At 44.6% G+C, this 9,578-nt stretch overlaps 1 pseudogene; it reads right to left on the bottom strand.

Moving 5' to 3' along the window:
• Positions 1 to 2,269: 2,269 nt before the first annotated feature.
• On the bottom strand, positions 2,270 to 3,411 carry LOC110308253 (annotated as a pseudogene).
• Positions 3,412 to 9,578: the final 6,167 nt, after the last annotated feature.

Raw genomic sequence — 9,578 nt, 5'->3', positions numbered from 1 at the left:
GAGACAGGGTTTCTCTGTGTAGCCCTGGCTGTCCTGGAACTCACTCTGTAGACCAGGCTAGCCTCAAACTCAGAAATCCACCTGCCTCTGCCTCCCAAGTGCTGGGATTAAAGGCGTGCGCCACCACTGCTCCATGTAAGTGCATTTTAAAGCGCCAGAATTTTGGTGTCAAATTAAAAAATAATAATAAGAAAAAGTTCCATGTTATCTTAAAAGGTAGCTTTGGATGTCCTAGACCAGGCTGGCCTTGAACTCAGTAAACCCACCAGTCTCTGCCTCTGGAGTGTTGGAACAAAGGCATATGTCACCACCACTCAGCTATGAAAAAGCTTTTTAAAAAAACCACTTCCTGCTGAGGCCCAACCAGGCAGTCTGGGTAGTGGGAAGGAGATACAGTAGCAGAAAACAGAGGCAGGGACAGCTCCTGCTACACTTGTTAGGGGACTCACATGAAGACCAAGCTGCAGATTTAGGACTCAATGTTCCAGGGTGGGGTAGTACCCAAGGGGGGGCTCCCCTTCTCTGAGGAGAAGAGGGGGGGATGGGGGGGGGGAATTTGTAAGCCTGGAACAGGAAGGAGAGGGGGAGGGGACTGTGGTTGAGATGTAAAAGTGAATAAAAAATAAATTATTGGAAAAAATCCCCACTTCCCTGTTTTCCAACTAAATATCCACAAGAGGTCTGAGTTTATTAATATAATTTAGCCATTACAGCATCGAGACAGATTAAAGGCAGAGGAGATGTAAGGGTCTTTGACTCCTGATAAGCCAAACATTAAATAAATTTTTATTTTAAAAATAACTACTATATTTTGTTTTGTTTTAAGCTCTGATATGGTAAATAATAAAAGGTTATTACTCACAAGTAAAGCCACCTGACAGTAAAAGGCCTCAATACCTTTTAAAGGTTGAAATATTTCTAAGATCAAAAGACTATGGGAGAGGGGTGAGAATATGCCAGTTTAAAGACAACATTTCCTCCTGGATGGTGGTGGTGCACGCCTTTAATCCCAGCCCTTGGGAGGCAGAGGCAGGTGGATCTCTGAGTTCGAGGCCAACCTGGTTACAGAGTGAGTTCCAGGACAGCCATGGCTACACAGAGAAACCCTGTCTCAGAAAGACAGACAGACAGACAGACAGACTACATTTTCCAAATACCTTTGCAGCTATACTTGGCTCTTCACATTAGTTCTGGCATCTTCATATACAAAGTAAAATTTGTGGACAAGGCTTCTTGAATGTCTACCTAAAGGGCTGGGAAATTTTGCCTTTGCCAAAGAATATGGGCTTATATGTGATTACAGGGTCCCCAGTAGCCACTTGTAGCCAAGTGAGTATTGCTAAGCCACAAACGGAAGACAAATAAAAGGCCTTTACCTTAATAATATTGATTCAGCCCGATTGCCTACTTCGGGTCTCTGATAAGTTAAAGAAATGCAAGCTTGTTTATTCAGTCAATCTTGTTTAAGCCACCATCATTTTATTCTCTAAGCCACACTCATAGAGCCCAGTTGCACCGTTTCCCTTAAATGTGCAAATATGCTCAGACCAACCACACACGGCCTGGCTATTTTCACATTAGATTCCCTCCTCCTCCGGCTCCTCTATGAGTGAGTTTTTCTCCTGCACGAACGCTTGTGCACCACACGTGTGACTGGTGTCTGCAGAGGTCAGAAGAGGGCATCGGATCCTCTGGAACTGAAGTTACAGAAGGCTGTGAACCACCATGTGGGTGCTGGGAACTGAACACAGGCCTTTTGTAAGAAGAAATGCTTGTAACTGCTGAGCCATCTCTCTCCAGCCCTAGGACCCAGGCTTATATGGTCTGTGGGGCTATTTCTTAGGCATTTTAAAGATTGGTTTTTATTCCCATGTCAACCATTGTCTTTTTTTTCCCCCCCACTGATCATGACTTTATTTAAAACTTAGCAGACAAGACTGCAGAAAAACATCCATGTGTCAGGGTCTAAAGCTGCATCTCAGATTTTAGTTGGCAAAGACCACATTTAGCAAATCAACTTTTTAGTCTTCCACGTACAAGCCAGATACGTACTAAAACTGTAAAAAAGAGAAAAAATAGTTTCCTATTGTTCGAAAATACCAGTTTATGTGTAAGTGTAAAAAAATGCATAGATCTTCAACGAAAGAGGGGGCTGTCCTGGAGAATCGTTCCACCCTTTCCACGGTACGGACTGGCTATGCAGTAGGGCTCCCTTGCTACAGTACTAGAAGGCAGCTATTTAGGGAGGAGGCAGGAAAAGGAGAAAGGAATGTATGTAAGGCATACTTTAAAGATACAACAAGCATAATAGTGTTTCAGGAAGACGAGAGAAGTATTATTCAAGGCTAGCTTGGGTCTCACTGGATAAAACAATGGATTAAATACTGCGTTCCTGTGTGTGACTCTAGTAATCAAAGCCCTGGTCATCGCCATACTGGTACTCTCGAGGGTAGTCATCTGGGTGCTTGCCATGATATTCATCGGGGTATTCTGCCTGATAATCGCTATCACTGATTTCCGACCCATTGGTGCCCATGCCCTGGCTTCCGTTGTGAATGACAGGTTCTGTGGGTGCGGCACAGTATTTGGGGTCATACACTTGCCACCCAAGCCCATACACACTCATTCCTTTCTGGGAAGCAATTTTGTTGGTGCCCATCTGTAGAGAAATGGTCGAGTTGTCCACTGGCTGTAATGTCAGCTTCTAGTCATAGATGTCTCTTTTGGTACCCGGTGCTAACATCCCAGCCTGGCTGGCTCCTTTGTTGGTGCCCATGTGCACGCTAATCGTGGTCTGGTCAAAGGGTTTGTCCGTCTGCATCTTGGGATCATAAAGATGCCTCTGAGTCCCATAGGCTGTCATGCCCGCCTGGCTGGCACATTTGTTGGTACCCATCTGTAAACCAATTACACTCTGGCCAGCCTTTAATTTGCCTTCATCAAAACGTCTTGTTTGTTTGTTTTTCTGCATACTTAACACCAATGTCAATGGTTGTATGGAATCCTTTTGTTTTCGCCAGACCTGCTAGAGCCACCAGCCTTGTCTGAACCTGGTTCATGTTGCCATTCTCAAAGAGTTCGTTTGCTTCAAATATATCATGGGGCTTCATACCGTAAGCCTGGATAGCTTTAATGAAGTTGCCGATATTCTCCAACTGCGGCCAATTTAGTGAGGATTCGTTGACTTTCTTCACAGAGCCTGGCTGTAGCTTGTTTATGAGTTCGCACAGGATGATGCCGTCCTTCAGCCCCAGCTGGAAGTTGGTGCCAATGCCCCTGTCTGCCACCTCTTCTATTCAGTTGCGCAGATCTTCCTTGGCCTGCTGGTCATACTTGGATGAGATCTTGTTCTTAACTTCGGCAGAGAGCCCGTAGGAAGGGCCCTTGTTGAAGTGGGTCATGGCTGTTTGAACGACTGGAAGTAATGCACGAGCTCGCTCTCCTGCGCGGAGAAGCCCGAACGCCGCAGACGGATGCGGATGATGCTTCGAGGTTTGCTAGGACTCGAGTCCCGCGGAGTCTCAGAGTCGCTCTGAACTGGGACCGGCTGCCCTGCTGCTCTGCTCGCTGCCCGCTCCGCGGCTCCGCACCGTCGACCATTGTCTTAACCTGAGGTTGAAAGAACATTGAAGATTAGCATGAGAGGGATTCTGAGATTTGTTCTGCTGTCTGAAGAACATTTAAGGACTCTGGAGGCTGAGCCAGGCTCTGAGCTATTAGCCCTCACAGCCCTGTTGTCTATGAGGTACTCCCCTCCCCTCCAGGGCCCAGCATGGTCCAGGCCCAACAGTGAGATAGCATACTGTTCTAAGTGGGAAGAGGGACTCAGATGGCCTCTTGACTTAGGTGTTGTTCCAGGGGCATGACCCAAACTTCTCTTAGGCTGGGGATAGAACTCAGTGTTTATATGCGTGCTTAGCTGTGTGCCAGGATTTTTCCCAGACCAAGTCTCCTGAATTAATTTCATCATCCCTCATCCCAGGAATGAGCTCAGCCCCAATAAACACAGAGGCTCTCCTGAGCACTGGTGGGTTACTCTAGCTAATCTCATGGATGGTCTTGTTGAGGTTTGGTTGCCCTCTTGTGTCTCTCAAGCCATTATCAGCACAGTAACTGACTGACTGTGCAAGCATAGTCTTAGAAAGTCAACCTTGACCATGAGACCCACCCAGAAAGTCAAATTCTCAAAGCAAGTGGGATATTGTGTGGAAGCTCAGGTAAAATATTGAATTAAACCTATCCCCATTTAACTTTAAATAAATGAGACTCAAATTATGATGTTTATTTAATAGCCTCTATGCAATTACCAGGGAATTATCCCTAATCAAAAATCTCTTATGTTAGTTTAGCTACTGGCTCAGCTGTACTCCCTAAATACTTGCTCTTTGAAAGTGTCTGAGTTACTTCTGCTTCAGCAGTCTGGCATCCTGGGGAGGCACATCACTCCGGTACATGCCATTAGTCTATCACAAGTCATGGAGACCTACTCTTCTCTAGTCTTCCTCTCTTCCGGGCTCCCTCTCTCTCTTTTCCTCCTCCTCATGGTGTCTACCTGTGACCCCCATCTGGTAACTCAAACTCTACCTCTCTCTATTCCCCCCCAGTAATTGGCTGTCACCAGCTTTATTGAATTAATAGTTTTAAATTTGTGAGCAAGGTTTACATAGTATCACCTGGTATATATGAGAATTTGCTCATTGTGGGCAACCAGAGCTTGGGAGCCAGGACTTAGCATTTAAATACAAGCAGCACTGGACCAAGTCCCTACAGTCTCATCTCCCCTGGTTCATAGGAGCTGTTACTAATGTATCGGGGTTTTGTCTTAGTTACTGTTGCTATGATGAAACATTAAGACTGGAAGCAAGTTGGGGAGGAAAGGGTTTATTTGGCTTACACTTCAACATTGGTCCATTACTGAAGGAAGTCAGACAGGAACTCAAACAGGGCAGGAACCTAAAGAGAGGAGCTGATACAGAGGCCATGGAGAAGTGCTGCTTAAAGACTGCTCCTCATGGATTGTTCAGTCTGCTTTCTTATAGAACCCAGGGAATGATACCACCCACAATGGGCTGGACGTTCCCCACTGATCGCTAATTAAGAAAATGTCCTACAGGCTTGCTTGTATTCTCTCAACCTGTGTGGCCCAATCCCTTTGGTAGTTTCATATCAGCTATTTACATTACAAGCCATATCAGTAACAAAATTACAGCTATGGCATAGCAACAAAATAACTTTCTAGTTGGGTCACCAAGACACGTGGACCTGTATTAAGGGGTCTCAGCATTAGGAAGGCAGAGAACCACTGCTCAGGAGGCATTTTTTTCATGCAAGGTTCTCTCCTCTCAGATAACTCCTGGGGCAGGCTGACATAAAAACCAGCCAGCATGCGAATCATTGGCGAGAGCTAAAGAAAAGGAGTTGCCTGGGCATCTGATTCACAAAGGCCCAGCAGGATCTGGAAGGGAGATCTTGGAAAACAAACAACTGAACCCACAAATATCTATTAGATGTTTCAAATTTGTTGGGGTTTGGGGTGCATCTAACCTTTACAAACAGCCTCATAAGAATTAAACACGACAGTGTGTGTTCCTCAAAAACCCAACTTCCTCAGGGCTGTGTGCATGTCAGCTGCAGTTATTCATGCTTTGAAGTAAAATGCAAGCAAATGCATACAATGAACTAGAGTTCAGCTCTTTCACTCTTTAAGTGGGTGACTTTAGCAAGTCTTACTGAGCATGAGAAATACTTAAGTACACGATTTTAAAGAAGTTTGTTCATTCTAGCTGCTGACACGAGTAGAAATATCCTAGCATAGTTTAAGAGATAAATATATGTATTTTTAAAAAATACACATATATTTTTAATTGAAATAGAATTACCTCACTTCTCCTCCTCTTTTCTCTCCAGCCCCTCCCAAGCTCCCATGTTCCCAGTATCAAGCTGATAATCTCTTATCTATCTATCTATCTATCTATCTATCTATCTATCTATCTATCACATACACACACATACACACGCATATACACAAATATATATGTACTCCCCGCTGAGTCTGTTTTTGTTGTCTGTGTGTTTGTGGTTTTAGGGCTGAAAACTTTTATGTTGAACCATCAATTTGGGGGCTCATCCCTGGGAGAGGCGAATTCTTTTCCCAGCAGTCATTAGTTGCCTACAGTTCTTTGTATCAGTGTAGAATCCCATGGAACTTCCCCCTTTCCACACTGGTGTGCCCCTTGATCTTGCCAGCGTTCTGGCCTTGTTTCTGCAGCCAGTTCTGGTTTCTAGGAGAGGCAGTTTCACAGAAGATGTCCGGGTATTCTGGCTTTTACAATCTTTCTGTCCTCTCTTCCTGTGTTCCCTAGGCCACAGATGCAGGAACTGTGCTGTACATGTATCCTTTGCAGTTGGGCTCCCCAGGATCTGTTGATCTTCACATTGTATCCAGTTGTGGTTTTACGCAACAGTCTCCATTTGCTGTGAAGAGAAGTTTCTTTGGTAAGGAGCCGTAGCTACATTCATCTGTGGGTGTAAGATTTAAGATGCTGTAAGGAGGTTCCCTGATCTAGTGGCAGCAATAGATTTCCTACTAGGATTTGTGCTCTCACTGACCGGGGGGAAGGTGGCTAGGTTTCCGGTACCAGGCATCGTTTCCCTGCTGTTGAGAGGACCCAAGTCCAATCAGATAGCTGTTGGTCGCCACTACCGTGTGAGTGCCTCTTACTGAGCCTTTACAGATATCCTGCCATGCTGGTCATTGCTGTGGTTCATGCATGCTGCAGCTGGGTAGGGCTATTATTTGCTTCCTTTTGTTCACAGAATACATATATATGTATTGTGTATAATTTTAGGTAATTATAAGGTAATATGACTTTTTTAAAAAAATAAAATTTACCCTAAAGCATCATTTGGAATTTGATGTTTGTTTTTGGTACTGGTGATGAAATCCAAGCTCTTGTGCATGCCAGGTAAGTACTCTCCTACAGAGTCACACACAAGTCCCTCTTTTTTTTTTCATGCAACTAAAAGCCTCAGATAACTTTAAGTGAGAAAACTTCATTTTTCTGTCACATGTAAGAAGTCAGAGAAACACATTCCGGGCTGGTTCTCCTGTTGCCGGTGGCCCAGGCTCCTGTCTCTCTACTACATCCTCATTCAGCGTATGGCTTTCCTCTTCAAAGTAACTCCGTGGTCTGAAACAGATGCTGAGGTTCCATTTTAAGTTATTGATGAGGAAAAGGGTGGGCCTCTCAGCTGAGTCAACTCTGACAGAAAGCGTTTCTGAAAGTGCCACACTATAGATTTGGCTCTATGTGGATGTCAGTTCTATACCCTCGAACCAATCACAGCTTACGAACATGTTTTAATCCTTCCTGGTGATCACGAGCTTGCTGTTATTCTCTAACACATCACTCAGCAACTATGTATGCAGAGTGTATGTCCTAGACATTATAAGTAATACGAGGTAGTTTAAAGTATGAGGGCTCTGCTTGTAGTTGCCAGTAACGCCATGCTGTAGAAGCTGGGAGGCCTGAGCATCTGTGGATTTTGACAGTCATATGGTGTCCTAGAACCGATCCCCTATGACACTAAGGAATGAGTGCACTGGGTTTGGAGAAACATCTCAGTGGTGAGGAGCACTTGCAGAGGATTGGGGCTCAGAATCCACATGGTAGCTTACAAACATTTATAACTACAGTTTCAGGAATCTAGAACTTTCTTCTAAAAAGGCTGTGCACAGTGCACATGCATACATACATACATACAGGCAGGCAAAAACACTTTTAGATATAAAATAAAAAAAGAAATAAGTCCCTCCCTTTCTCTTTTCAAGAATAATCGTACTTCCATTTCTTCCTATTGACAGAACTGGACCATGACCATATCAAGCTGCAAGGGAGTCTGGAAAAAATCGTGTTTGGTTGTTACTGTTCTGCTACAACGAGTCGACTGGATATTGAATAGGCATGGATGCTCTCTCCCATTCTTAGTATTCTCTTTTCTTCCCCATCTCTGTGTCTCTTCAACTTCAGTCTGGATTCAAATATCTGCTCTAGGATTTGGAACTTAAGAAGAAACTGTTTGTGTTTAAATCCCACTGCTGAACCAAAAACTGTAGTTGAGATGCCAAACATAAACAAACATGCCAGATGCAAGGCTTCAGCAGAGAAGGCTCACCTTGTACTTTCTGAATGACAGCTTCACTGACCAGCTTAAGAACATCAGTGAGTTACAGAGAAATAAACTTTCGACTCAGCACAACACTGAAGACTTGTTTGTGTCACGTATTTGTCTTATTTTGCCGAATTCTTGTGGGATTTTGGTCTCCTCCATCTGCCCGTTTGATGGCCATTAGTATCCCTGTGGTAGGATCCAATGATATTGACACATGCAGAATAAAGACCAGTCCAATGGCTGAGATTCAATGGGCTCTGCTTTTCCAGAGTTTAACTCCCTCTTTGGGTTGGGGAGGTGACAGGAGGGAAGGGCAGGAGGCCAGATACTGTGGGGAGCTGCCAGGACTTCATCAGGGCTTTAGGACTGTGTTTGGTTCAATTAAATTTGCTAATTCAGTTAAAAAAAAAAAAAGACCCAGTTCCCTTGTGGCCTGAGAGGAAAATGCAGCTACTAAAGTGGCTGATTTACGAATGACCTGGGTACCACGGGAAATGAGCCAGATTCTTCCCAGAGCCTAAATCACTCTCGGCCAAGCAATCAAAGCAGCATGTTCACCCTGGGCAGACCACTGGAACTGGGCGGCCTCCAAGGCGGGGCCTGAAAAGATTCCAGGTTTTTAACAGATTTCAACCCTCACTTGCCTCTCCTTTGTCAGAAGGGAACAGGAAGCAGAGGAGATCCTTTGAGGATGAGGGTCCAGGTCTACACTATCTTCAACTCTAACTCCAACCCAAGGGGAGAGAGAGAAGGAGGCCAGACCATGTGACCATCAGCTTGTGATCTCTTAAGTCATTGGGGATTGTGCAAGAGGGATGGGCAGAGACAACTGGAAGGACTACACAGGTCACATACCACACACCTCAAGGGTGATCCAGTCAGCTTTAAAAATCTCCAACCAGAGTGTATCTTAGATCCATAAGATTTCACTATATGCTAAAGGACACCCTAATTATCTCCTACCCGCAGCTAGGAGAGCCGATCTTTGAATTCACAAGGACCCTGATCTGTTTCCTGCTGGACAGCTGTGCAGTTCTGAATTGGGGGTTGAGAAGCAAAGAGTTGGCAGATGATGGTATGAGAAAGAGATGCCTTCTAGAAGGAAAATAAATACAGAAGAAACCCAGAAGTTGGGACTCAACCAGTATCCTGTGATGAGGGCTGTCCATAGAGTGACTGACTGAAAGATCTAAGCCCTGGTCAGACACATGGTTTAAGTTCTGTGTTTTGCATGATTTCAACTTTCCTCACTCTGAAACTTCTCCCATTTGTGAGTGTCTGTGTGTGTGTGTGTCTGTGTCTCTGTGTGTCTGTCTGTCTGTGTTTATTTATGTGTGTGTTTCTCTGGATGTACATCTCTCTGTGTTTGTATCTCTCTCCCTCTCTCTCTCTTTGTGTACATGTTT

This window comes from Mus caroli, chromosome 13 (assembly GCF_900094665.2).
Source record: "Mus caroli chromosome 13, CAROLI_EIJ_v1.1, whole genome shotgun sequence".
Taxonomy (NCBI): domain Eukaryota; kingdom Metazoa; phylum Chordata; class Mammalia; order Rodentia; family Muridae; genus Mus; species Mus caroli.
This window is presented reverse-complemented; position numbering and strand designations above follow the sequence as displayed.